A 9,363-nucleotide genomic window follows, 5' to 3' on the forward strand; every position below is an offset into this window, starting at 1 on the left:
GAGACAAGGCAGGAGGAGGAGGGTACTGGAAGGGGGGAGTAGCGAAGGCAGAGAAGGGAAGGAAGGAAGGGGAGAGGGAAGAGGAAGGAGATGAGGGAATGGGAGGGAGGCAAGGAGAAGGGGGAGTGGAGGGAGAGAGGGAGAGAAAGGAAGAAACCGAGTTATACGCAGGCAGGAAGATGCAAAACGTATCATTTGTGGAAGATGTAATTGCCTTCTGAAACACATCCAAATGAGCCCACTGAAAAACGAATAAAACTATAAGAATTAACTAAGAGGGCTGGGGGAAAGGATAGATATACAAAATCAATAACTTCATATTCTGCAGCAATAACAAATTAGAACATAAAATAAGGGGGGGAAAGATATTCTATTAAGGATGGCCACACGCATTTTAAAAATACCTAGGTAGTCTACGGCATGACCACCCTGAATAAGTGGGATCCCATCTGATCTCGGAAGTTAAGCCAGGGTCGGGCCTGATTAGTACTTGGATGGGAGACCACCTAGGAAGACCAGGTGCTGTAAGCGTAAAAAAAATTAAAAATAAGGGATTGCAAGCTGACAAGTTCCTTGCAATCTGTGAGGTCAACCAAGGGTTGCTTCGCCTAAAAAAAAAAAAAATAATAATAATAATAATAATAATAATAATAATAATAATAAAATATAAAATAAAATAAAATAAAATATAAAATAAAATAAAATAAAAAATAAAATAAAATAAAATAAAATAAAATAAAATAAAATAAAATAATACCTAGGAAACGGCACAAGGCCTTGCGCCATCTGCCTGGGTTTCTCTGACCCTTCCTCATCACTCTGCTCAGCTACGACTGGCCTCTTTGATGTGCCTCACGATGGGCCCCTGCCTCCTGGCTCTACCCTCTACCTCCGCATAGCCATCCACAAAGCTGGGTCAATACCAGGGTCAGCAAACTCTTTCTGTAGAGGCCAGATAATAAATATTTTAGGCTTGGTGGACCAAGAGACAAAATCAAGACTATTATGCGGGTACTTACATAACAAGAGAGAAAATGAACTTCCACAAGATGTTTACTGATGAAATTTGAAATATAATAAGAACTGAGTATGGTTGTTTTTGTTTTGTTTTTTCTCATACAGGTCAACTAAGGACGAGAACGGAATTCTTTTAGAGAGATGACATCAAAGTTAGTGTTCCCTACCGTGGAATCGATTGTAAATGCACTTCTGTAAAAACCATTCTCAGCTAAGAAATGGTGGGTCATATTTGGTTTATACTCGAATGTCACCCCATCAGTGAGGTTCTCCTTGGACACCCACTCAAAAATTGTGCCTCACCTCCCACTCTGCCCACTTGATCCCTCTCATCCTCCTCTAAAGTTCTCTGTAGCACTTCTCACAATCTTTTACTCACATGTGTATTGGCTGCCTCGCCCTTCCGTATGCAAACTTTATGTGGGCAGGGTTTTTGTCTGTCTTGTCACTGCCGTATTCCCAGCTCCTGGAACATATCTGGCACATAGTAATACTCAATAAGCATCTGTTGAATGAATAAATGAATAGAATTGTAGTGAAGAGAGAATGTATTAATACCTCTAAGTGCTTAGAGAATTGCCTGGCACAGGCAGTGCTCAAAAAAGTATTCATTCCCTGCTATTGTTACTTTCCAGAGGGGCCTCTGCATCTGTAAAGTGCAGGTCCCAGAGCAGACCGGCGAAATCTTCCAGCCGCTGGACATGTCCACCGCCCGGCTACCTGCCTGCTTCATCTCCCACCTCCCAAGCCTGCCCCAGGAAGCCCAGGCCTGATGCCTGGCCTCTCAGCTGGGAGAGTCCCCTCTTCCTGCCCTCTGGAAATCACTGCTCCTGGGGTCCGCCTGCTCTCCCTTGCTGGTCCCCCCTCTAATCCCACAGCAGCCCCATCCCCCGGTGGAGGAAGTGAGAAGCGAGAGGTTGAACGGTTTGCCCGAATCACACGACGCGGGGGTAAAGGGAGCCCAGGGCGGGGCTGAGACGGGGCCCAGGACACACAACAGAGCAGATAGACAGATGGACAGATTTTTGGATGAGCCAGCAGCTGAGCTGGAACTAGAAACCAAAGCCCCTCCTCTCTGCCGACTTCTCCGCAAGGCCAGGCGTCAGGGGCTCACTCGGGAGCCGGCTCCCGCCCCCTGGCTCAGGGCCACCCGTCATCCCCGTGAGGTCAGCCACCGGCCCGCGATTTCGGGGAAATACCAGCTCCTGATTAAAAACAGGCGGTGGTCAGGCCCCTGCTGCTTTCCCAGTAGAAACTAGGGTGTTTGTTCCGAGAGGAACAAGTGTGGGCAGGGCCTGGCCAGGGCCACTAAGGCGGGAGGCTTGAGCTGCAGTACCTGGTCGTCCCGGGAAACCCGGGGTGGGGGAAGAAAAGGGGGAGATCGCGAGGTCTGGGGAAGGGCAGCCTGTAGGGTGGTGACTGCCCCACAGCACGTGGAGTTGAGCCGACCAGGGAGGGGTCGCGGACTGGGGCCTGGAAACCACGCAGGGTGCGGCCGAAGAGCCTTCACCAGGACACCCGCACTGGAATCAGGCAGTGGGCGGGGCCTCAGGGCTGGCGGGAGGGGAGTGAGGCCCTCCCCTTCCGGGGTGGGCAGCCCCCAGCCCCAGTCCCTCCGGGGCCGCCACCTCCTGGAGCCCCGGCGCGGCGCCCTGCAGGGGGCGCCCGAGAGCCGCCTCCCGGCGCAGACCCGGGCCGCCCGGCCGCGCGGCATCTGGAGCGAGTTAGGCCGGGGCGGCCTGGCGGGCGGGCGGCGGCGTGAGCTCATCGCGGCCCGCCCCGCTGCGGTTTCCCGGCGCGGCGAGGGGGACGGAGCACAGAAGCGCCGCCGCGGGCCGGCCGGGGGCGCGCGGCGGGAGCAGTGACTCCTCCCGGGATGTGGGTGTGAGCGGAGAGGCGGCAGTGTGTGTGTCACTGGCCCGTCGCCCGGTGCGGACTGAGTCCTGAGAGCCGGCTGCCAGCATGTGTCACAGTGTGTCGCGGCTTGTGAGGGCGTGTGTGTCCCCATGGGGGAAACACTGCGTGTAATAAGTTGCACACATCCCAGCACATACTTCTCATTTTACAGAAGAGAAGGCCAAGTGCAGAGGAGGAAGAGGGCCAGCCCGGTGGCACAAGGCTGGACTCCTGGCTGCCTGCCCCGAGCCTGCGCCCCGCCCCTGCGGAAGCTCCGAGCCAGCCGCGTGTCCCACAGGGCCAGGGTCAGCGCTGGGGGCCCACCTCCCCTCCCCTCACACACAAACCTAGCTCCCCGGTCACTGCCCCCCAAACCCACACCATTCCTCAGGACTTCAAGTACTCTTCTTCAGAGGGAGGGAAAGCCCCTCGCACCAGAGTCATGGCTAACAGACTCACACAGACCACATAGGGAGACTCGGACACACACCTGGATAGACTCACACATGGAGACACACACTAGCACACATATAAGGGACACTCTCGTTAATGGGACACCAAGCCTGGAGAGCCAGCAGGCGGTTTGCAACGTGGTGGCAAGGCTTGGAGAGGTCTCTTGGTGAGATGCCCCCATCCCTGCCAGGGGCGGGGAGAAGAACGGACTGGAGACCACTGAACCTTCCTTCTTAGAGTCTCCGGCTTCCTGCAGTGGCCGCGAGGATGCGGCCCCTGGAGCCAGAGTGGGGACATGGCACTGGAAGCATCGCCAGACACGGAGTGGGGACCTCTGAGCTCCCAGGGCGCACCCTACCCATCAGGTGGATCCTCACCCTGAGCCCTCACCTCGGGGACCTACCGTCCCAGCTTTGGGTAGCCATAGCCCCAGCTGTGCCAGAGACCTCAGGGAGGCGACCCTGGCCATTCAGCGCCCGCCAGCCTTCCTGGCTGGGCTCGAATCGCCATGCTGCCACCCTCCCCGCTTCACCTCATAATTGGGTGGTGGCTCTGAGACAAGGACCCTGCCTGCGGGACGGGGTGCATGAGTCTGTCACTCTTGACAGCTATTGCTCCCAGGGCCCAAAGCACATGTTTGCAGAGGGCTGGCAGTGCTGGGCTTGCTAGAAATCTGGGCCAGCGTGTCCCTATGGCGTCCCCACCTGTGGGACAGAGAGGACACCATGCCTTGGCTAGGCCTCCCCAGGGAGCGTAGACTCTGAAGGGATGTGCATCTACCACAGCCACTGGGTTCTCAGCTCCCAAGACACTGGGGAGAGCTGGGTGAGGAATTTTTTTAACTGGAATGACTCTGGTTTGCATAACCAGAGCCTCCAAATTACTAAGCAAAACATGTTTGCTTTTTAATTAACATGTGCTTGAAAAACAATGGTTTTAATTAAAGTGAGTGGGGGAGAGAAGGGATGGTGGGGGAAAATATTTCAAGGAGCTCCAAGTCCCGGGCCAGACTTCTTGAAAATAGAGCAGGAGCCTTGCTTCGAGCCAGCAGAGGCGGGGAGGCCAGGACCTCGGGAAGCCTAGCCCGCCCCCACCTGCCTCTGCGCCTCTCCAGCACCTTGCCGAGAATTTGCCCTTTTGCTTCTCACTTACCCAGTGTTCCCTGGGCTCCTCTGGGATGGGGCGGGCTTTTAGAAAGCAGTCGGGGGTAAAGGATCGAGGGTCCACAAGATGTACCAGAGGGGACGGCAGGAGCAAAGACCTGAGCATGGAGGTCTTCTTGGGGGAACATTCAGCTTACCAGGGAGAGAGAGAGAAGAGGTGGGGGGCGTGGCCCACAGGACATCCAGATTCCCCCAGACCCATGGACCGGAAGGATAGGGCTGGCCCCAGATGCCCAAGCCCCAGGGAGATGGGGAGGGGGTCGCTGAGCTAAGGACAGGTACACAGGGGTGAAAGGGAGGGTGACACCACTTGGGGGAGAGAGATTGACAGAAGAAGGGGAGGGGCAGTGAAGACTAGAAGCAGGAGGTGGGCTGGGGCCTGGGAGCTTGCAGGTTGGAGGCTGATGGGCGGGGCTGCAGGTTTGATCCGTCCAGCAGGGGACAGCGTTTGCCCCATCATCCGGCATGCAGGAGGCACCCAGCCAGTGGGTGCTCAGTAAATGCTTGAGGAAGGGTGAGAAGGAGATGGTCGCTCTCCAAGTCAGCCACCCCTTCTTCCCTTTCTGATTTTTTGGGGCCAGCACTGGGGTGCAGGCCAAGGTCAGAGGCCAGCGTTGAGGTGGGACAGCACTTCCACCCCCTCGCCCAGACAGCAAAGGAAGATTGACAGGAAGCCTCTGGGTAGTGAGGATACCCCAGGGGTCAGGTCAGGTGGCCCCAAACCCCCAGCTCCCAGTGGCCCCACTCAGGACGCTGTTCCTCATTAGGGGCCTCCTAGCCTCCCCCACCCCACATGAAACGTGCCTCCCTGTACTTAATTCATCATTTTCCGCCTGGGTGGGAGGCTTGAGGGGGTTATTTTTTCCCCTGAGCTCAGACATTCCTAGCTTTATTATTCTCCACATTTCAAAGCAGCTGTTGCCTCCCCTAACCACCCCCAGCCCCGAAGCTCAGAGTCCAAAAGGGGCCTCTCCAGAGCTCAGAACACCAGAGGCTCCCTCACTCCCTGCCCAGCACAGGAGGGAAACTGAGGCCCAGAGACAGAGCCCCAAGGTGACCTGCAGGGACCTCCCCCCACAGGCTGCACCTGAACTGACCTCTCCTCAAGCTTGGATTCTCCTATGTACCCTTCTCATCACCCTCCCATGACCCTATATTCTTTGCCTCTTTGTCCACACTGGGCCACCTTCCACGCAGGTGACTTAAGGGGCCCCCGCTACAATGCAGAGAGAGCCATTGCCTCCCCACTCCTGGAGCAGGTGCTAGGACAGTTCTCAAGGTCCCTGCCCTGCTCAGAACCCTAACAAAGTGAGCCCCCAGTTCGGAGGGCAAGCCCATCCTGGAGCAAGAGATCAACCTAGAAAATAGCCGGAATGGGGGCCAGCCTAGTGGACCACTGAGGGGCCACATGCAAGGGGAGACAGTTCTAAGGACCCAGTTTTGGAGTTTGGAAGAACTAGAGAGGCCCCAGGAAGATTTGCTCCCAAAATCAGAGAGCTGCGCGGTCTAGCAGAGCGGCCTCGACAGAGGTGAGCTCCCTGTTTGCTGGGGGTGTTCGAGCAAGTAGTAGCTCGCCAGACTTGCCACAGAAAAGAGGTTGGCTCAGGTGTCTGAGGCCCCCTCCCGCCCAACTTCAAGGTCAGAGTCTGGGGCTGGCAGGCACAGTACCCACTCCAGATCAGTGGAATAGGGGTCCCTCTTCTCTTAGCTGGGATGGCTAGACAGGTCTGGAAGCACAGGCCAAGGACATGGGAGCTGGGCCAAGGCCAGAGCAAGACCTGGCCAAGGCATTTTCTTCATTAAGTCACTGCAATTTCCTGGCACCTGGTGGAGTGTTGGGAGCACAACAGACATGCCATCACTGCATCCTGACGAGTTACATGGGTCCTGACCCCGGCCCTGCTCAGAGCTTTGGGGGTGGGAAGCAGCCTGCAGGAGTTGGGGCCTCCACCTAGGGGAGGGACTCTGACCACAGGGGAAACTGAGGCAGGAGCCCACATGGGGCACACAACCCGGGGGTGCTGAAGACTGAATTTGCTGGTCACTCTTGACATTCCATGGCCATCTTGCCCCTGCTGACCCCACAGCCAGGCATGTCCGCCCCGGGTATAGGGCTTGACCGGTGGGTCCTTGGGTGCCCAGAAGTGTAGGTGTCCTGTAATGTGACCCTGGAGGGTTCTCACCAACCACATCCATGGCCTGCCCGCACCTCCAGGCCTACCCCAGGGACCCCTTACCACAAGGAAGGCGCCCTGTGGGGCACAGACTGCACAGAGCCTGAGTTCCTGAGAGGGAGCAGCTGCTAGCTGACCCAGAGCCACCTCTGCCTAGAGCTATGAATTATGGGTGTGTCACCCTGTTGGGGGCTCCCAGCTCAGGGCCCTTCCACTCGGGCCAGGCCGTGAAACTCCTGGGATGTGCCCAGCTTCCCCTCTCGTCCCTCAGCCCCGAGCACTGTTTCTCTTCCCCAGGATAGAAACTGTGGACTGTTCGCCTTCCTACCGCAGCACCATCCCATCCCCACTTAGGTACGAGACGTCACTGCCGCTGGCCTCCCACCTCTGATGCACGCTCCACAGGTGGGAACAGGTATGGCCATCCAGTGGTGGGGGGACACTCGGAATCTCGGGATTCTGGATATTCCAATGCAAAGAGTTGAGGTGCCCTCCCCCAGGTGTCCCACACCCCAGCCCCAACCTCACCAGTGCCTGCTTGTCCCAAGGGCTCATCTGCACTGGTGAGGTTGGAAGAGCCAGGCAGCTGTCAGTCATCACAGGTGGAGCACAGTCGGCACATGATAATTACATGATGGGTGGATGGATGGATGGACGGACGGATGGATGGATGGACGGACGGATGGACGGATGGACGGACGGACAGTTGGATGAATGGATAGATGGATGGATGAATGAATAAATGAGTTGATTCAAATGAATCTTAGGCCTGGAAAGGAACTGCCCCATTCGAGGCTCTCTATCCAGGGGCTTGAGAAGATGTTCATTGCAAGATTAATTGTTAACTGTGAGATTTCCTCAAAACTTAAAACTTGACTAGTAAGGTCTTATTTTGCCAAATAAAGACATGGAAAACAGCCACCAGCTACCACCACCATTGTTTTATAAACAAAAGGATATTCTCAAGGCAAAAAATAAAAAAGTAAGTAGGATGTCATCTCAGAATGGCCTTGAAGATGCAGAAATTGAGCTTCATAGAAAACACACGACGAGGGCCTTATTTTTCTCTCATGAAAACTCTTGGACATTGTCACAGGTTGGGCCCTGGGCCTTAGGGAAAGAAAGGAAGCCCACGTGCTTCCAATCTCTCCCAGGACAAAAACCCCTTCTGCGGCCCTCCTGACTGGAATTGGTCCCCTTCTTCTTACACGCCCACTGGGACAGGGTTCTCGCTGCCTACCCCAGTTAGCTGGGAGCTGGGATGTCGTTCTACAGGACTTTTAAGTGGCTTCCAAGGAAAGCGTAGGAGAAACGAAAAGCGACCAGGAGGGAGTGAGGTGGAGGAGGTGCCGAGGGCGGGCAAGACGGAGGCCTCCAGACCCGGGCACCAGAGCAGCGGGGATGAGGGGCTGACTCTATTCAGCCGAACCGCAGTATGAAAATCAGGAAGTTGACCAAGACTTGAGACTTCCCAGGGGGCAGTGTGTCCCCCATCTCTGCAGTTCCAGAGTCTTCTAGCTACCTTGCCCATCCCCCCAGCCCTCCGGGAAGGCTGGGAAGCAGCCGTTCTCATCAAGGCCTCGATGGATTGGGAGCTATCTGGAAGCCAGAGGAGGGAACAAAACTGGAAGAAAGCAGTGGACTCTCAGGTGTCCTCGGCCAGGGCAGGCCGGGCCGCCCCCCGCGCTCCAGCCCTGACCTTCTAGGTCCTTCCCTGTCCAGGAGTCTGGCTGCTGAGCCTGGAGTGTGGCCTGGAGGGCGGTCGGCCCTAGGAGCCTCGTGCACACACACTCACACACACTCCGCATTCCAGCTGTGCTCTCTGTCAGCATCTGGGCAAACCAGGATTGTGTGGCTCGGGGACGGCGAGAACAAATAACCCCCAAACTTGGGCAAGGGCAGGCCTGGGGCTCATTGGAAGGGGCTAGGGAGAACCCCAGGGAGCCACTGTAGTGCTGGGTCACAGGGTTCAAGGTCTGGGGTTTTCCTGCTACCCTCTGGGGTGACTGGGTCAGCACTTCCTGTCTTGTGGCTGGCCCTGGACCCAGGCAGGCTCATCCTTGCCCCCTCCTCTTAGCCCCCTCCCCACCCCCCCAGGCCTCAGGACCAACAGCAGAGCACTCCAGCCTGAGACCCCCAAGCACCCACTTAGGCACCCACAGGAGGGCTGCCTGTGACCCCGCAGCCCAATTTCTTTTGCCCCTTCTCCTCCTCTCCCACCTATGTCCACTCCCTCTCTGATCTCATACATTCCATTGTTTGGACCCTTTTGCTCCGCCTCCTGATTTCTCTTAAGATCTTCATCAGCTAGCTAACTGTCAGCCCCTCTGCTGCTGCGGGCTTTGAGCCCTAGAGTTCAGTTGTTCATACTCGCAGTCAGAACTCTTTTCTTCTGGTGACCTGGTGAGATTTTCTTCCAGTACTTGATTTCTCCAAGACCCCGCCTGACTTCATCCAACCTGGGCCTGAATGTCTGGGCGTCTTGGCCCCCGACTCGGTGACCCTGTATCCCTGTGGATGGTGTCTGGAGAGAGGACACAGGGTGTGGCAGGCTGCCAAGAGCCACGAGCAGCCACACGGGGATGTCAGAGCAGAGGAAGGATGGCTGGTTCTGGGGTCCTGAGCTGAACTCTGCCCCTGGTCCCCAGCTCCATGGCTGG

At 56.3% G+C, this 9,363-nt stretch overlaps 1 protein-coding gene and 1 pseudogene across 6 annotated transcripts in view; one reads left to right on the forward strand and one right to left on the reverse strand.

Moving 5' to 3' along the window:
* Positions 1–2,582, reverse strand: part of LOC120582279 (serine protease 42-like) — a 19,822-nt gene extending 17,240 nt beyond the window's left edge. For 3 of the 6 annotated variants that reach the window (XR_005647525.1, XM_039837567.1, XM_039837568.1), the window contains exons 1-2: positions 2,354–2,582; positions 1,397–1,494 (exon numbers count right to left, since the gene is read on the reverse strand). The gene's annotated coding sequence lies outside the window, so the exon portion shown is untranslated. Of the gene's footprint in view, positions 1–757; positions 943–1,396; positions 1,523–1,575; positions 1,667–2,353 lie in introns of all 6 variants that reach the window. The other 3 variants (XM_039837569.1, XM_039837571.1, XM_039837570.1) reach the window with 3 other exon arrangements.
* On the forward strand, positions 412–531 carry LOC120582582 (uncharacterized; annotated as a pseudogene).
* Positions 2,583–9,363: the final 6,781 nt, after the last annotated feature.

This window comes from Pteropus medius, unplaced genomic scaffold (genome assembly GCF_902729225.1).
Source record: "Pteropus medius unplaced genomic scaffold, Ma_sr-lr_union100, whole genome shotgun sequence".
Taxonomy (NCBI): Eukaryota; Metazoa; Chordata; class Mammalia; order Chiroptera; family Pteropodidae; genus Pteropus; species Pteropus medius.